A 20,453-nucleotide genomic window follows, 5' to 3' on the forward strand; every position below is an offset into this window, starting at 1 on the left:
GTCGTCAACAGATGGGGCAACTAAATATAATTGTCCCACTTCAACCACCTCATTATCAAATTTAGCAATAATTGAGTTTTACCAGACCCGGACGGACCAATTATTATCATCCTGATTTAATTTGGTAATGCCGCGTGATGTTTAACTTGCTCGCGTTTTTTTGTAGCTGAAAAATCAATTACATTCATGATATATTAATAATTTCATGGATTTATATTGTGTTAAATGTCGCACGCGAACGCCAACATTGGAATTAAATGAGGTTATCACAAAGAACAACAGATCTGCTATAACAGGCAGGTGTGAAATTTGCAAAACAAAAAAGTTTAAATTCACTGCGAAAAAAAAAAGACACGGAGGTGATATTGCCGCAGGATTAGCATCACTGCCAGGATTGCCCTGGGCAAAATACCCCGGAGAAAAACATATGCCAGGTTATAATTATTGCGGTCCCGGCACTCGTCTCGATATCAGATTAGACAAAAACAATAATCCGAAAATTGGTGAAGTTCCCGTAAATGCAATTGATGGCGCTTGTTATGTTCATGATTTAGCTTATCGCAGCGGAGATTTGGCGCAAAGGCATATTGCTGACGTAAAATTAATTCACGCACTAAATGCAATTCCTGATAAAAATTTCAAAGAAAAACTTGCTTCGTGGTTAATAAAAACAGCGATGAAAGGTAAATTAGTATTCGGCGCAGGTAATTAATAATGGATTTGATATATTATTCTCCTCGTGGTTACTGGCGAGGAAAAGCAGCAATTGCCAAACTTGCCAAAGCTGCTAAAGTAAAATATCAAACAGCAGCAGATTGGTTAGCCAAACAGGCAATTTGGCAAATTTATCTTCCTCCGCCTAAAAAAATTAATTACGCGCATTTTGATGTTAGTGTACCTAACGAAGTTCATCAGGCTGATATAATGTTTCTGCCTCACGATGTTGTTGACGGTAAAACCTACAAATATGTACTAACTGTTGTTGATATCGCTAGTAGATATAAAGAGGCTATGCCGTTAGCAACTAAAACAGCAACTGAGGTATCAGACGCATTTAACAGAATTTATCGACGAGGACCATTAACCTGGCCAAATTTATTTCAGGTTGATCCTGGCAGGGAATCTTTTGGTTGTTTTATCGTTAATGAAAAAAATAACACAAATATACGACGAGGTGGTGTTGGAATTCACAAAAATCAAGCAATTGTAGAAAGATTTAACAAAACATTAGCTGAGCGGTTATTAGGATATCAATATGCGAAAGAATTTATCTCAGACAAACGATCAAGTGATTGGGTATCAAGGTTACCTGAAGTTATTAATGCGATCAATAATGAAAAAACTAGAACAATAAAGATGAAGCCAGCAATAGCGATTAAAAAATTAAATATTCCGATAATTAGACGAGATTTTTCAAAAGATCCTGTATTAGGTAGTATTATTGTTAGGTATTTATACAAGCAAGGTGAAGCTGGAGGTGGCCGAAAAAGAGCAACTGACCCAAATTGGAGCGTGACGACACATAAAATATCTACCGTAATAAGATCATCAGGACGACCTGCAATTTATGTTCTTGATTCGCTGGCACCTCAACGTGGCTTTACTCGTGAAGAACTACAAGTAATTCCCGCTGACACTCAATTACCGCCAGAATCACTTAAATAATAACTCTTCTGTTACATTCCAAGCAAGCAAGATTAACATTACTTCGCAAGTGACCGATATCATTATTTTTCCTGTTGACGGTGAATTGTCGTGGATCATTTTTTTTTATACTGCCAGGCCATCACGCAATTACAAATGGCACAATTATTATTTTGTTCTCGTCGAAGTGTCAATATGAAGTCCACGTCAAGGTCAGATTCATAATTATTTTTTCTGTCATATCGATTATAACTAAATATTTTTTCTTAATTATATTTTCGCACGTTTCATCGTTAATTACCACTGCATCAAGAACAATTCGTCTCAATTGAGATAATTTTCTAACTCGTGATACAGCTAAATAAACCAAATTTGACCACATAATTCTGTCATCGACAATCCAAACAGTACCATCAATAGTAGGTCCTTGCGATGAATGTATCGTCATGGTGTATCCTAATTTCCACGGTGATTTTTCAGCATTTAATGCGTCATTGACAAGATTAATATCAACAGTGACAATATCATTTAAAACTAAATTTTTTATTTCTCCTCCTGGTAAAACAACATCAATATTTTGTTGTCGCGTATCAATTGGTCGATAACATAGTGGTACTGGTAGTGCTGGAAATTTCTCTTTATGATGTTGTAAAAGTTTTTGTTGAAGTTCATCACGAACTATTTTTCTGCTAGCAACAACTAAATGATCGGGCTGCCATAAATTTAGAAAATCTGTCATGAATGTTTCATTAATTATTTTTCTCATCACGTCACATTGAATTTTATCTGCTTGTAGTCGAATTAATTTCTTAAAATTAGTTAGTGACATATCTAAGGATCTAAAGTCAGTTTCAACTTCTTCGTAATATTCAACAAAATTCTTCAGCCAATCATGAGGCGACATTCCATCAATAGGATTTGGTTGGCCGTGATCTCCGCACATTACTACGGCGGTATTTTTCGTTGATAAAAACTCGAGGAACAATTTTAATACCGTTAAATTTATCGTACAAACTTCATCAATAATTATATTTTTATTTATGTATTTCTCTCCCATGCGAGAATAATTCCAATCTCCGCCGCTATATTTGAAATAGCTATGATACGTGCAAGAAACAACACCACGTTGCTTCATTTCCTTTGCTAATCTATGTGTCGGCGTTAATACAATCAAATCAGTATTTTTCAATAATTCGATGGCTCGTGTTGTTTTTCCGCTACCACCTGATCCATTTATATACACAAATTTATGTCGCGAAATAGGATCATAAACAGATATCGCTAAAGAAACATCCGGCATTATATTTTGATGAAATTCATCAGCATCAGCAACATCAGCAGATTGACTATAATTCAAAATATTTTCATTTTTAATTCTCCAAGTGCCCCAGCTACCATCACTAACTAGATTTTCCAGCAATGACGCGTGTTTGTCATCAATATAGAACGAATCTGTCGCTACCCTAACTGCGTCTTTAGGAAATTTATTTATCATCGAAAGCAAATTTATACTAACATAAGCCAACATCGAGGATCTTAAATGCGTATATTGCGGTGATTCTCCTTCAACATAGTTAACTACGGTACCAATCTTAGTGTCGTTGACGTAAATATTTTCGCTATTGCAGAATGTACCTTTTGATGTTGTATCGGCGATTACAAAATCTAATTCAGCGTCGTCCATAATTAATCTGGCATGATGCCGCTTGTAATCGTACGCGCCACCTTGAGTGAATTTACCTATAATTTTTCTACCCAGATCCTTCGCGTTTTCGTCGCATGTTGGTAGCCAAACTGTAGTTTGTTTTTCATACGAAATAATTGCTTCACTGACTGTCAACAACGTCAACATTGCTAAATCTAACATATACTGCAGCAGCGCTATATTAACCCAACGTTGACATGTGAAGTGTTTTCCAAACCAAATATAGCAGATTTTATGTAAATTATCGGCAAATTTAAATGATACAACACGAGCAAAACCCGTTAAAGGAAAATTTGGTAACGGCCCGTTAATCGCAACACGGGTCATTTCGCTTGTTGGATGACCAAATTTAGCAAAATACTCGCCACAATCTCCTAACCCTAGAAAACTTCCAGGATAACACGCGGTCATATCAACCGATATCATATTTGCGTGATCGTATTTAGTGTTCCAAAGTCCACCATGGCCGTATTCAGCGCAACTCGCCTGAACGTCTTTAAAAAATTCACATCGTGTTGGTTTCCACGAGTTTTTCTCTCTAGCGGCATGAGCTGCAACAGACGAACAAGTAAAACAATTGGTTAGTAATTCAGAATTTGTCGAGTATTTATCAATTAATTCTGTCATTGAGTCATGTAAAGATTTTATTCTGTAAATTTCACCATTGGGCCGCACAAATTGATCATATTTATCTTCGCTGCTAAATAGCCAAACTGAAACGGGATCAGATTTACTTATGTCATAAATAAATTTAAACATATTTAACGAATTATCTAGGGCAGAATTTTCTAGTGGATAAAATTTAACAACACGATGTCGAGGAAATATAATTACCGCATTTGTCCATGCATGCGAGTTATGATCGATAATTTCTATAGAGGCACCTCGTGATTTATAAGCTGAATCAAATAAAATTTCACCTGTAATTGTTTTAACTGTTATAGGGAATTTTAATTTGCACGATAACGCAGCAACATCAGTTATCGACGCACCATCAACAACTGATTCGGCCCAGTTGTTAATTTTCGTTAACCTTAGTGAAGTTAAACCTGATCCGCGTTTCGAATTTTTCAAATGTTCAATCACACGCTCGGCTACACAATTAATTACCGAAGAAATTTTCATTAAATGTAATTTTCCAATGTCAGGTTTGTCATTTAACTTATAAATTCCATAGACAACTGCGCTGACAGGGTGCGATCTAGCATAATACGGTTTATCAATTCCTGTCAATAATCCGGGCCGGCTATTTGCGGATAAAATTATATTTTTTTTTCTTTAACAATTGGATCTCTTTTATCGCGAATTATCCACACGTCGTCATTCATTTGCACGATAAATTTTATTGAGAAAATAAATTGTTCCTCGTCATGATTTTTTTAAATATATTTGATTATTTCACTGGCTCGCTCGTCCGTCATTGTGTTATCAATTGAGTTTGTTTTCCAGGTCGACCAAACATGAATTGCACCATTGTCATAAAATTCTTTTTTGGCTTGATTTGTTTCATCAATAACACATTCAATATCATCAATGTCGAATAATTTCATTATACTTTATTTTAAACATATGTTTAAATTATAAATGAACACTAAATAGTTAGTCAACTTTATTTTAAACATATGTTTAAATTATAAATGAGCAACAAATGCAAATGGATATTGGTTGGATCATTAAATTGTTGCGATAAATCGTGCAAAAATGAATATTGTGGCGAACACATGGTATTTATAAGAAAAAATAATTATGGACCACAACGTTGCATGATTTGTAATATTGGATTACGAGGAAAAACTCGCTTGTGTCTAAAATGTGGTGGCACAAAATATCGCGAGCTAAAACGACATTATGACAAAAAAATTAACGTTAACGACAGAATAATTAAATGTGAAGAGGATTATATCAACAGATTTAAAACAAACATCAATTTAAACAAATGATAAATGATATATGGAAGTTACATTCAGATGTCATCCAACAATCAATAAATATGAAGTTAGCCGAGATGGTTATGTCAGACACATCAAAACGAAAAATATTGTCGGTAATATTGATAATTCTGGTTATCTTCGTTTTATGGTAAATAACGAAGATACAAATTATTTGTGTCACAGATTTGTATACGAATGTTATTTCGGATTAATTCCAAATGGACTTGTAATTGACCATATTGACGGTAACAAACTAAATAATTCCTTAGAAAATCTTCAGGCAATTACACAAAGCGAAAATACCTCACGTGGTAATGCAGGTGGAAGAAAACCTTCCAAGGCCGTTAAATCAACAAATTTAGAAACTAATGAAGAAATTATATTTACATCGATGACAGCTGCTGGTAGATATTTTAATATTAATTCAGCATCAGTGAGGCGAGTTGCAGACAAAATATATAAATCAGCCTTTTCATATAAAATTGACACTTGCATCGAATTTTCCTACATTCCGTTAATTTCAGACGATTAAAAAAAAACAACAAATTTTAAAAAACTAAAAAAAAATTTTTACTGAATTTTATCTTATTTTTTTGTCATTTTTTCTACGGTAGTGAGATTAAAATTTAAAAATCTTAAAATTTTACCAACAAATTAATATTTAATGTTTCACCGCGCATGTCAAGCAAATTCCCATGTTGATTTGTCAGCCTAAAATTTATCCTAGGCAATAATTGATTGTGGCAACGAAGATAAACGGGATTGATTGACTTCTTCACAATGATCCAGGAGGTGCTGTTGGTGAAAACGAATATAATATTGACCCTTGTTGAACTTGATTTGATATTGAAGCATCTGCACTATAACTACCGTCGATGATATCTGCATGAAGATTAAGCGCGATAACATCAGTTATATTAACAATTTCAGGTGAAATATGCCTGCCATGACCTAATAAGGATTTTGGTAGCGATTATTTTCTCCACGCGGCATGTAATTGAGAGAATAATTCATCAATAATATCAGCAACTAATTTTCTTAATTTATGCGCGTTATAGCCAGGTAATTTTAATGTTTCTTCAGTTAATTTCTCTTTATCTAAAAACATTTGTTTATTTTTTTTTATTGTCAATTATTATCTGAACTAATATTTTATTAAAATGTTCCATATCTGATGCAAGCTGATTTAATACTTCCGCGTGTTTGATCACCTCACCACATGACCATGACACGTTAATTACGCATTCGTGAAAATATCGTTGTAGCAACCACAAATATTTTTTATGTAATTGTTTAATCTCTGCAAAATATATATTTATGTTACTCATATGAACTGATGTTATTCCATAGCTGGACCATTTTTCATGTTGCCTAAAATTCCATGCTGGATCGTCCATGAAAATAAATTCAGTTATTTTGTGATTTTTTTTTAATCTCATCTAATTTGTTTTTGTACGATGGAATAATTCCATGATAATTTTGTTTATCAGTAATAAAATCACTCTTGCTAGGTTCTGGTGACGCCGGTTGTATTTCTGGTTCTTTTTCAGGCCAACCTAGAACTGTTCTAATCGAAGATTGATAGATATCAACGATATATGGCGATTTTACCTCAATAATTGAAGTTAACGTTGGCTCATGTGCAGATATTTTTATTCCTGGTTCATTATCGCCCGTCAAATTTTTAATTTTGTTTAATATTTCATCATTAATTTGCTCAATCTGATAACTACCTGTTGGTAATCCAATGACAATCCAATCTGGAGTACCATCTAGTTTATTTTTATTAGCAAAAACAAATGAATTATTCGATAATGAGCTGCCAAATGATTTTGATCTGATATTGGGCCAGCTATGATAAACTCGCAACTGTGATAGAGAAATTTCATCAACAGATATCGGAATTGGAAAAATTATACTAAATTCCGGATTTGTTGAGCTCGCCGATATCATTGTTGTTCTTCGTAGATTCGTGTTCGTTACAATCTGTTCCAGCGACATTATTATTAATCATCACTACAATAGCAGAAAATTCATCATCAGAAATAACTCCGTCATTTAGAAATTCCGATAACAACGAAGATAATTTTGCATATGCAACTGTTGCCGCGTTAATTTTATTTATATACGAAGTTAATTTTGTATTCGCACACGACGATATTTTTTTTGCAATAATATTTGCGACGCCAGCAACTGCCGTAATTACACAAACTGCGATGAGTGTGGTTGGTATCGCGGATAATATTATTCCTGTGCCAGCAACAGCGGCGCTAACTGAATAAACAATTATATCAATAACAACCAATCGTCGCTGGTATTTTTTTATTTTTGCTAAATACAGATCTATGGTGAGTTTTAACGAATCCTGCCATGATCTAGCTTGGTTGTATCTGTATTCGGTCATTATTTAATTTTCAAATATCTTCAAATGATGGAATTTTAGTGATAAATTCTACAAACCACAAATATATAACTGAATCTGTTGTTGTTCGATCTGGTGGTTCTAGCGTAAAATTTAATTCAACATCTTTGTTCGTTATAATAATGAAGGAATTTGGATAAGTTTTGTCACTAAAAATTATCTTAAATTGTGGCGAAGAAAAAACAGTTATTCTACACAAGCCAATATTTGGCGACATGCAAGTAAATTTATTATCGGTTGGAGTCCAGGTACCTTTTCCGGACGCCACAGTAAACGTTAAATTTTTTATATGACTTTGTTCTGTTCCAGGTGGAAATTTAATAAGTTCGTTTTTGGTATTAATTTCATTAATCTGCCAGGAAAATTCATTAATTCTCCTGATAGATTCATTAATAATTTCAATATCGACTCTAATATCTTTAATGAGTTTAGCTGAATCTTTGTTATCCTCGCTGATTTTACCTTGAGCTATTTCAAAATTATTTTGTAAGCCAGCAAAATCACCCTGAATTTTTGTAATAATTGCATTAGCTTTATTTATCCCATCGATGGCATCATCAGCTCGTTTAGCAGCTGTATTAATTGCTGAATCTGTTTCAATTTTTGTTTGAGAGATTTTATCAACAATTTTTTTATTTGCCTTAATAGTTTCATTCAATTTATTAAATTCATTTACATGACTAGTAAAATCACCTTGAACTTTTGTAATTTTTTCGTCAGCTTTACTAACAGTTCCTCGTAAAGTAGTAAAATCAGTTATATGTTTAGTAAAATCACCTTGAACTTTTGTGATAATTGCATTAGCTTCACCAACAGTTTCTCGTAAAGTAGTAAATTCAGTCACATGGCCAGTAAAATCACCTTGAACTTTACTAATTTTTTTGTCAGCTTCACCAATTTTTTGTCAGCTTCACCTCGCAAGGTATTAAATTCAGTCACATGTTTAGTAAATTCACCTTGAACCACTGCAATTTTTTCATTAGCTGTTGTAGCATCATTTTTAAATTTTTCAAATTCTTTTCCAAATTTTTCAACTGATTTTACATAATCTTCGAAAAGTTTTACAAGTCTTTCTTCAATTTTTTTAACAAGATTATCTTTTTCTTTTTTAACATCTTCGTTAATTTTACTAATTTCTCCGACAGATTTTGCAACAGTTTCTCGCAAGGTAGTAAAATCACCTGTAATTTTTTCGTCAGCTTTGCTAACAGTTTCATGTAAAGTATTAAATTCAGTTACATGTTTAGTAAAATCACCTTGAATTTTTATAAGATCATTAAAAGCTTTTCTGGAATTTTTTCGTAAGTTATTAAATTCAGTCATATGGTCAGCAAAATCACTTTCAAATTTTGTAATTTTTTCGTTAGCTATTGTAATTTCTTCATTAGCTCGCGTAATTTTTTCTTCATTTTTTGTGATAGAATCAGCTTGAGCTTTTTTAATTTCTTCGAATTTTTCGTGCATTATTCTGTTGAGATCTTCAAAAACTAATCGAGTATCTTTCTCAAGTTGGGCTTTAGCTTTTTTATTTTCTTCATTATCTCGCTCAATTTCCCCTACAGTTTTTGTAACAGTTTCTTGCAAGCCAGCAAAATTATCTTGGGATTTCGTAATTGCCAAGTTAGCTGCAAGAATGTTTTCGTCAACTTTTTTGGTAAAATCATCTTGAGATTTTTTTATATCTTCGTAAGCTTTTGTAATTTTTACATTAGCTGATCCAACAGCATTTTGCAAGTTAGTAAAATCACCTCGAGATTTTGTAATTTTTGCATTAATTTCAATAATAAATTTAACCTGAGATTCTTTGATATCTTTACTAATTTTATTAATTTCTGCATTAGCTTCATTAACAGCTTGTTGTAACCCAGTAAAATTTCACCACGAGATTTTTCAATTTCTTCAACTTTTTTATTAAAATCATCTTGAGATTTTTTAATTCTTTTGTTAGTTTCAGTAATTTCTGCATCAGCTTTTCTAACAGTTTCTTGCAAGCCAACAAAATCACCTTGGGATCGTTCAATTTCTTTCTTTGCTCGTTCAATTTCTTCATTAGCTCGCGCAATTTTTTCATTAGCCTCATTAACAATTCCTCGTAAATTAGTAAAATCAGATACATGGCCGGTAAAATCACTTTGGGATTTTTCAATTTTTCCTTTAATATTTTCAAAATCTTTTTTTAAACCATTAAAATCAGTTATATGGCCAGTAAAATCACCTTGAACCGCTGTAATCTTTTTGTTAGCCTCACCAACAGTTGTTCGCAAATTAACAAATTCAGTTACGTGGCTAGTAAATTTACTTTGAACTTCTGTAATTTTTTTGTTAGCTTCACCAACAGTTGTTCGTAAATTAGCAAAATCAGTCACATGACCAGCAAATTTTTTGTCAGTTTCACCAACAGTTGTTCGTAAATTATTAAATTCAGTTACATGGCCAGTAAAATCACCTTGAACTTTACTAATTTTTGTCAGTTTCATCAACAGTTGTTCGTAAATTAGCAAATTCAGTTACATGACCAGTAAAATCACCCTGAACCTTACTAATTTTTTTGTCAGTTTCACCAATTTTTTTTTCAGTTTCACCAATTTTTTTGTCAGCTTCACCAATTTTTTTGTCAGCTTCACTAATTTTGTTGTCAGCTTCACTAATTTTGTTGTCAGCTTCACTAGTTGTTCGCAAATTAGCAAAATCAGTTACATGGCTGGTAAAATCACCTTGAACTTTTGTAATTTTTTTGTCAGTTTCACCAATTTTTTTGTCAGTTTTCAGTTTCACCAATTTTTTTGTCAGTTTCACTAATAACAATTCCTCGCAATTCAGTCACATGTGCCCGCTGAACCACATCAGCAATTTTAACATTACTTGTTCCTAATTTTCCATGTTGATCTTGAAAAATAACAATCTCGTCAGGATTTATTTCTGATATCGATAATAAATTGTTAAGGTCATCTTTTGTTGCATATTTTGATAAATCAACGTCAGATTTTTTTTCTCTTATTAATGACCTTCCAAAAATGTCAACCATTATATTTATCTGATGTATATTTAAGTACGATTTTGTGATACGGCAACGATGATTTTGATATCGCATCAAGAACATTACTTCACTACCGCAGATTGGTGGATCAGTTAAAGTTTGTATTGGTAGTGTTGAATACCAAATTGGAGTTTTTAATTGTTTCGCATAATTGATAAATTCATTTGGTGGAGCCAGCCCGTACGAGTCAAAATATATAATTTCACGCGGATTAATTCCGTAGGCTACCCAATGTGTCCCTGGCCCAATACTGTCATCGATATTTATAATTCCCGTCTCCAAAGAATTTGGTTTTGCTGGTAATTGATCTCGCATAAATATTCCTCTAAATAATTTAATTTTCTTCTTTTTAACTTCATTAGATAGATCCAAATTTGACATCGCTACTGGTATGTTCCTGGCAACCTCAGGCCGCTGCCGTAAGTTCCTGGCAACCTCAGGCCGCGACCTTTTTTTTTTACCATATCGTCCTCCTGTTATTTTTTCTGCTAATTTGCTACCTGCATATCCAACCCCACCTAATGCAGCAGCTTTTGCTATGGCCGGAGCTGCCTTTGCCGCTAATGGAGCAGCGATAGAAGCAATTTTTGCAACTAATCCAGGAATTAATCCTAATAGCGGGAAAAATCCACCAACTTTAACCATATTTTTGATGGCTCCTGGGCTGAGATTAACGCTAACTCCAGTATTTGCCGATTTGGCCCTATTGAAACGTTTGTGTTGGGTTTTAGTTAACGATAATTTATTTGGTCCACCATGAATTTGTGAGTTTTTCAACGTTAATTTTATCGAGCTAGCATTTTTTGATTGAAGTCTTTTTATCTGACCCGGAGTCAGAGTCACACTAACATGATCATATGGCATTTATATTTATCAGCAGGAATTTAAATTACAAATTACATATTTTCCACAGGTGCATCAACAACTCTCATTCTACCACTAATTCCCTCTAAAATCATGGTTTTGTCGCTGAGAATCACAGCAATAACTTTGTAGTTAGCTCCAGCTCCAATTGTAATTCTTGCTTTAAAATGAATATCAACGACAGATTGTTTTATCAAATCAAGATGTTCCAGTGAAAAATAATAGATTGGGTAGCGTGTATTAAAATCCAGCTGTGATATTTGCAATCCTGTATCAATATTTTGATCTCGCCCCATATAACTTAATATTCGATGATATGCACGAGCTGTTGAATATGTTTCAAAATTTATCAATATTTCTTCAGTTGGTTCTTGCTGACCATTAATTCTCAACGAGACATGGGTAGCTGCAACGTTATCAAATATCATGTGACTGAGTTTGATCATATCTGTTATTGTTTTGAAAAGCAATGAAAATGTGTCGTGGTGCCGAAATGCCATGTTGAGCTGCAATACGCCAGGTGTAATCGCCGCTAATATTTGTTAATATTGTATCAGTTGATGTTGTTAACCACGACATTATTGATTAACCACCGCTGTCCATGAATGACATTAATTTTTTTTCTTCAATTACTGATGGAACCAGCGCTGGCATCCATAAGGTAAATTTAGTTATGTTAACTTTACCGTCAACACCACCATCCCGACAGATGGCATTATTGCTACCATTTCGAATAAGTGTTAAAGTGGGTTTCGCTCCAAAAATTACTTTTCTGAAATTTCTGCAAAATCCAAAGATATGTGATAAGGGAATCGCGCATGAAAAACTTCTGTTATTTCCTACCAACATTGCTTTTCGTGTGGCGAAACCTAAGTTAAAATTGGGATTAGCATTAATAATCATATCCTCAACATCGGCATCAGCAGGAGGAGCAGCACGATCTCTTGGTTGCCTAACATTAAATTGCAAATGTTCAGCTGCATCAGAATTATCTTTGGCAAACATCATGCTAGGGCCAGCCGATCTAGTAAAATCATCTGAATATCTCGCTAGACCTATAATTGTTGTAGCTAAATCAACATCATTAGTAATTGACTCAATTTCTCTTCCATCAATCATGTATGTGGCGCTCTTGAATAATGCCATAATTCCGTTGTTTACAAAACCAATTTTAACATTTGCGTCAAAATTATTTTTGTTATCTGCCCTAACAATTTCACCAACAACTTCGATAAACGCCTCAGATGGAAGAAAATATCTTGTCATGTCATGAATTTGAACTTCAACACGATTTTGACTATTTGGTGTTACCGCGTCATATGAAAAATATTGATAATCACGCAACGATGTGTCCTTGCCGACTGGCTCATCCATGTCAAACGCTTCGTTTGATAATCTTGCAAACATTTTATTATAATTAATAATTATCTTCTAAAACGAAGACCGCTGCCTGATATAAAGCTGGTATTTACCGGTTGAGCAATTTCTTGGTCCACTAGTTTATTTGTTAATTCAGCTAATTTCTGATTTGCCGCACCATTAATAATTTTACTGATATCGCTAGGCATCACAGCAGTGCTAGGTAATTTGGTTTTTTTACGTACTAATTTTGTAATTTTATCTTTAATGGCACTAAATGCTTTACCAGCTAAATCACCAACAGCAGCGGTAGCTTTATCTCGAACAAATCCAATTGCTTTCATCGCTAATTGTTTAGCAATCGGTCCGACATTAGGTGCAATTCTGGTAACGAAGCTTGTAATTCCGTTGCCGTGAACGAGTTTATATACAGGTAATCTGGAATTAACGACACGAATTTGTGCTGACCTTCGGTGATGTTTATGAACTATCATCTTTTATTTAATATTATTTATCTAACAACTAATCGCTATACCCTTCAATAATTTCATCGATTAAATTTCTGTAAGTTTGAATATCTATAATTTTTCCACTAAATAATCTTTTGCAAATATCTGCTGCCTCGTTAGTTATTTCACGTGAATTATTTCCAGCTCGTTTTCCTCCAATAAGAACTTCTAATCGAGATACGTCGTTAACAACACTGTTAGGGCAGATTGTGTTGTAACCGCTACCGGTAGCGCCAGGGATAGGTGAACCTCGTGGTGTTTCAAATTCTCCCTCCTCTTTTTCTTCCTCTCTAAAAATATCTCTAAATAAATCATAAGGAATTTCAGGTTGTTCTTGTGGAACTTCAGGTTGTTGTGTCTCAGATTTTTTGAATTTTGAAGCTCTTAATTTCGATACATCATCCAAAAATTGACCATATTTTGGATTATCGTAATCAATTTTAGATCTTATAGAAGCAAAAAATACTGCAGGTCTCCATAAAGCTTCCGATAATAAATCTTTATATTCTGGTTTTGTATATTTATCTTTTTAAAACAACGCCAAATGCAGCAATTTTAGTTAATTTTTCCTTATCCTTAAACATATCAAGAGTTTTATTAGTAAATAATTCATGAGGCATTATTTCACCAGATGATGTTGTTATTGGAGATTGAATTTGTTCAGGTATTTGTGCTGATTTTTTTCTAATTTTTTCCTCCAAAATATCTACCTCATTAAGATAATCTATAAAATCGGATCATCATTTCTAACCCGATTAATATTATTTCTCACATAATATATCCATTTTAACCACGTATTGCTATCTACAGGTTTTTCACCATATTCTGGTTTTAAAATTTTTTTTTCGCTCAATATATGATGAAACAGCAACATAAGCTAAACATTTATTGTTTTTTATATCTCTCATTTTGCTAATAGAATCATCGGTAAATTTTTCAATCGCGGGAGTTGCAGGAGTTTTATGTGAAGCTGATTGTTCTTCAGGCTCAGGTGCACGTATTGCGAGAGTTGTGGGTCTAACTGCTGGTGCAGGTGTATGTATTGCAGTTTGTTCTTCAATCTTCTTCAACACAGGTAGAATTCCTGTTTGTTTCACTTCAGGATCTTTAATCTCTCCAAACACGACCTGTTCAGTTTTTTTAGTTACTGGCTCGAATAATTCTTTTGTAAAATCTTTAAACCCAAGTTTTTCATCTTGATACGCTCGTATTTTTTTTTTGACAGATTCTCTAACAGGAATTAATTTCCTTAATGCAGCCAAATGCTCCTTTGCTATTATAGCTGAATGTGGTTCTCCAACACTCATGATATACAAAATATTTTACTTCAATAACTTTAACAAATTACTTTAACAATTGTATAGCAGCAGAGGGGCTGAGACCAATTTTTCGTGCTAAAAACAAAACCAAAATTTATATAAATGGGGGGGTTAGTAAAATTTGCTTGCGTGGGTATATTTTTGTGATGTACTATGTGTATGCGGCAGATTTTCTGTCTTAATAACATCTCCCAGCAGCGTTTATTTTGACATTTGGGGTCTTCCTGGCGAATGTTTCTCGTAGGAGCGTTTATTTTGGCGAACGGCCCTGGTCTGTTAAGCCTCTCTGCTGCTATCTTATGAACATAAAGAAGATTTAAAATAATCTTATGGATATAAAAAAATGCAATGGAACAACAATTGATCCAAACGTATGCTTCTAGACCCCCTTGTAGAGTCGCACGATTCATTGGGTTGGTCCACACTCTTATCGACCGCTCGCACCCTTTATGAATCCACCACGAGTACAGTCATACGTTACACATACATTCAGCATACAGCACTTTTTCAATTTTACTACGTCTACGTCCGTGGCACAGATATACGTACATACACACATACGTATCGACAGCACGTAGCATTAAATGTTCTGGAAACTCCAGATAGCTCTAAACAACTTTAGACGGCTTCGGACAGCTTCAGACCGCTCTAGTCATATTCACAGTCACATTGACAATCACACTTCATAGACACAATCACAGCGACAGTCACAATCAGCTACAATAACAGTCAGCTACAATAACAGTCAGAATCAGCTTCAAACACAGTCAGCTACAATCACAGTCAGCTACAAACACAGTCAGAATCAGTTACAATAAAACCAAATTGGTCATAATAACCTATGGTTATTATGTATTATGGTTATAAATACAGTGTGATTTTAGAAATTGGTCTTACTTAAAACCATAGGAAATATATAGTTTCTGTATAATCTCTAAATATATGATAATACTTTAAATCTGCGTTGTAATAAATACATTATTACGCGATAAGACATTTCAAACCGAATAAGCTTCGCATATCAAATAAAAATGTAAATTTAACACTTACCCCTATGGCTGGAGAACAATGGAGATTGTATACTCTTTGACGTGATCCAAAAACGACCAGTGTGATTTTAGAAATTGGTCTTACTTAAAACCATAGGAGAGTGAGTACAAGTCAGGGTAGAATACCCGTGCATATCATGTTAGTCATGTTACCTACATTGGCTTGTAGGGTTTAACGCCATTTTTCAGCACACGATAGGCTATACATGGCGGCCAGTATTAATGGTGGAGGAAGAACCCGGGAAAACCCCGGAAAGAACCACCGACCCTCGAGAAGCTACTGGCAAGCTTTCTCACATATCCACATTGGCCGAATCCGAGACTCGAACCTACGCAGACAGAGGTGACATGGCAGTGATCCGTAACGGAGAGCGCTTTAGACCACTCGGCCACTAGGGACCCCGATATGCTGAAAATAAATACGAGTGTAGCATGTTCTAGTATAAGTTGAATATGCAATATAACAAAAGGATACCGCTTAATGACAAGGGTTTAAGTTGAAATATATAGTAAACAGATAGACGCGTTTTTAATGTGTAAAGCAATAATAGCAATAAATGTACTGTTGACAGGCATAAACAAGATGCCAACATGTATATGATATTTGCGTTCAGTAAATTAAAAGTTTTATACCATGTTGCAGTATTGGCTTGCCTACAAAGAGTTTTAAATTGAAATAAGGGTATAAACATGTTTACAAATTCCGCAGTCAGAGCCCAGGGTGGTCTAGAAAGAGAAAATAAGTTACAGAATCGACTGAGGTTTTAATGTCCTAAGGTTTCCGTCTTGACCAGAGCTAAACATCTTGTGAAATATCGGAAGGTTGCTCGAGGTTGTTACGTTTTGTTGTTCATGACGAATAGCAAAATAACCGCATTAATACGACGTCTCCAACATCTCTGAACAGTATTGTTTTTTGTAATCATATCATTATATGTTTTTATCTTATAGGTGTTGTCTAAAGTTGTAAAGCGCTTAGAGCTTCTAAAGATTAGGCGCTATACAAAGTCCTCATTATTAGTATTATTATAGTACTAACATTTACTAGAAGCGAGACATGTGTCAATTAACTAGAAACGAAGCATATGTCAATTAACTAGAAGCGAGACATATGTCAATTAACTAGAAGCGAGCCATTTGTCAATTAACTAGAAGCGAGACATATGTCAATTAACTAGAAGCGAGACATATGTCAATTAACTAGAAGCGAGACATTTGTCAATTAACTAGAAACGAGACATATGTCAATTAACTCGAAGCAAGACGTGTCAATTAACTAGAAGTGAGACGTGTCAATTAAGTAGAAGCGATACATATATCAATTAACTAGAAGCGAGACATGTGTAAATTAACTGGAAACGAGACATATGTAAATTAACTAGAAGCGATACATATGTCAATTAACTAGAAGAGATACATGTGTCAGTTAACTAGAAACGATACGCATATCAATTAAGTAGAAGCGAGACATTTGTCAATTAACAAACAAAATCAGATAGCCTACCTGCTAAAATTAGTATCCGTTAACGCGTAAGCGCTTACTAGAATGCATATTTACAGGTATAACTTGGCCGTTTGACAACAGTTCGGTCTTCATATTTTCTGTTTTGTCATTCACCGCTGTTATACATGGCACTGATATTCTGGTATATGTTTTGTAAACCAATGTTGTCAAACAAGACTGTTAGACAAGTGAAAATTTGACGGCACAAAATAGTTTGGTGTCATGTGTATTTTCTACCCCAACACTGATATTTTAATAATAATTCCTAATTGAAAATAATACTATTTTTCATCCATCTTAAATAATTCCCCGTGTTTATTTATCCTGGGCAACTGTTAGAGAAAGCAAATACGTTATCACGATAATATATGTGGTCTTCTCCCATTGAAATCACCGCAATTGACTCTTAACGCTTGTTTCAAATTTAACGAATTCTTAGAAGTTATTGTTTATTAATTTCCAAAACATATACAAGCGTATCAAGTATAACATAAAATAGTTTGGTTTTTTTTTTTTAAATTTGTACTATAGTAATCAACCATACATTCAACCGGTTTGGTCTCACTAAAGCGCATCCCATTTGAGCACCGCGCAGTGAGGCGCTGACATTTTTTTTTCTTCTCATTAGGGCTAATCCTATTAGAGCTCAAAAATATCTCACTAGAGCGCATTCACAATAGGGTGCGGAGAAAAAAAATTAAGTTCAACAAGATTGAATTACCATCACGTTTGATGTTATATATATTATAATATGTACAAACGTCATCCGACCATCCGGTGTCTACTGACAGCAATTCGTGACGAGCAAGCAAGTTCCGCTGTTACACGACTGCAAATCACTGCAGGACAAGAAGTGGTACGTCCAAACAAGAAATATTTGGACATTGAAAGACGCGTTCAGAGACTGACGGTAATGTACAACGATGGGAACATTGATGCTATTGAACTGATAACTGGTATCAGCCATATTCTGAATCAACCCACTTAAAATAAATATAAAGTTACAGTTAACAAATGTGTTTTTCATTCTGAATCAACCAATTTAAAATAAATATAAAGGTACAGTTAACAAATGTGTTTTTCGTTGTTCGCGCTCTAGTGATGCTAGTTCTTCGAGCTCTAATGGGATGCGCCCTAAAAAGATAAGCTCTAGTAGGACAAAAATATTTTTGGCGCTCTAGTGTGATAAGCTCTAATGGTTTGCGCTCTAATGAGACGTTACCATTCAACCATACAGTTTCATAACTTTAAACATTGACCTGGTAAAGTCTACGTTTTTAAGGCAAATTAACTTGACAAATTTACCATGGTGCATTTAATTAATGCAAAAACATAACGAAACACAACTAAGTAATATGTCATTGATATTCAGTGAAGTTAATATCATGGAATCTGACCAAGTAGAATCCCCAAAGTTTATATGCTTATATTGGTCTCGAAAGTGATAATGTGCTACAAGCGGAAAAAATGTACTGCCTGCAAATTTCGTTCCATTCGGTTTAATGTGGCGCTGAAATTGTGCATCTGTTACAAGAGAGGGACAAGCAATGTCTACAATTAGAGCTAGTTGTAAAACCAAGGTAACGTCAGTACTACGTTTCTTTATTTGAAAGTATATTAAGCTGTGTCTATCACGGTATTGGTGTCAATGAATTTCATGCGCCTTTACAATCACACCCACAGCACGGCTCCCATCTAAATCTAGTACAATAGGATCGATTGTGTATATTCTTTCAGATTTCAGGAAAATCAGTTAACGAAAACCAAACACGACAATTACAGATCTTGATCTTGACATAACAATGTCCATTTGTGATTAATAGTGAAGCTATAATTAGAAAGATTAATATAGTTATCATTGCCATCGACTGGTGCAAATTAAACCTCTAATCGAAAGTTTGAAACAATTGGGTTCTGGGGTTAGTCTGGGTTTGTAATTTTGGTGCTTACGTACTTGAAATACTTCTGTGAAAAAATCTGGAAGCACAGAACTAGAGTTCAGAAGGAAATGTATTTGAAAATACATGCAAACATAATGGAAGGTTTTGCTCATATCGACGAATCTAAAGACGTGGATGCTGAATCAAGATAGGACTCCCCCTTTTCTCTCTCTCTCTCTCTCTCTCTCTCTCTCTCAAGTCTGAGCCAGACATTATGACCGAGCAATTCAAACACTTCCTTTTGCAACATCTTGTTTAAATGGGGGCTGAGGATAAACTAAATATCAGTAACAACTGCAAGTGTTCATGGCCCTCTGGTTTGACTGTTTGAAAATCCTACCTTTAAGAATGCATCCTTGTCCCTTCTGGATATAATATTAGGCGAGGCAGGGGATGCAATCTGCCAATTATTAGTTATCTCGCCAGTTGATTCAAATTTATATACAGCTCATATATCATTGTAAAGAAATTATTTAGCTACTAATAAAATTTAGTAATTCGGTGTTTTACTTCTAGTAGCAAACTGTTCTTAGGTTTAAAAAAAGCCACATTTACCATCGAAATCTCTTTAAATTATAAAATACGCCTTCAACTGTCCGTAGAAACCGCTCATACACCATAAATACAAAGAACATCGAATGAAATATTTTTGTACTAAAACTAAATATGCAGAAGTGATGAAAAACCGAATACTGCATATTTAGTTTTAATACAAAAAATATTCCATTCAGTTTTCTGTACACATTGTCCTGAATTGGATAACATGGTGTATGTTTCTTTAATCTACATTCGATCAAAGTGATGGTTTTGTATAAAAGAGACAGGGTTCAATAAGGGCCAGTTTTAGGCCCCGATGAGATTCACGTAAAACTAATATATATATATATATATATATATATATATATATATATATATATATATATATATATATATATATATAAGTGGCCCCTCTTTCGTCACCAAATATGAATATAATTCTTTTCCATGTTCGCTTGTAATAACGGAAATCGACTCTTAAAAAGCCAGTAGTTATATCCTCTGTTGCGGAACCAATCTTCGTGGATGATAAACAGTAACCTAAAATTCACCTGTGAAGCTGACTGCCAAAAAGAAATATCTATAATGTTCTGAATGTGCACACAGTATGCCTAATAGTCAACGATAATATGT

At 34.1% G+C, this 20,453-nt stretch overlaps 1 protein-coding gene across 2 annotated transcripts in view; it reads left to right on the forward strand.

The window, feature by feature from the left end:
• The window catches only part of LOC149791528 (beta-1,3-galactosyltransferase 5-like), a 258,369-nt gene that overhangs the window by 200,489 nt on the left and 37,427 nt on the right, over positions 1–20,453 (forward strand). The window lies entirely within an intron of this gene.

The sequence above is a fragment of the Sinohyriopsis cumingii genome, chromosome 9, assembly GCF_028554795.1.
Source record: "Sinohyriopsis cumingii isolate HCF-2022 chromosome 9, ASM2855479v2, whole genome shotgun sequence".
Classification (NCBI taxonomy): Eukaryota; Metazoa; Mollusca; class Bivalvia; order Unionida; family Unionidae; genus Sinohyriopsis; species Sinohyriopsis cumingii.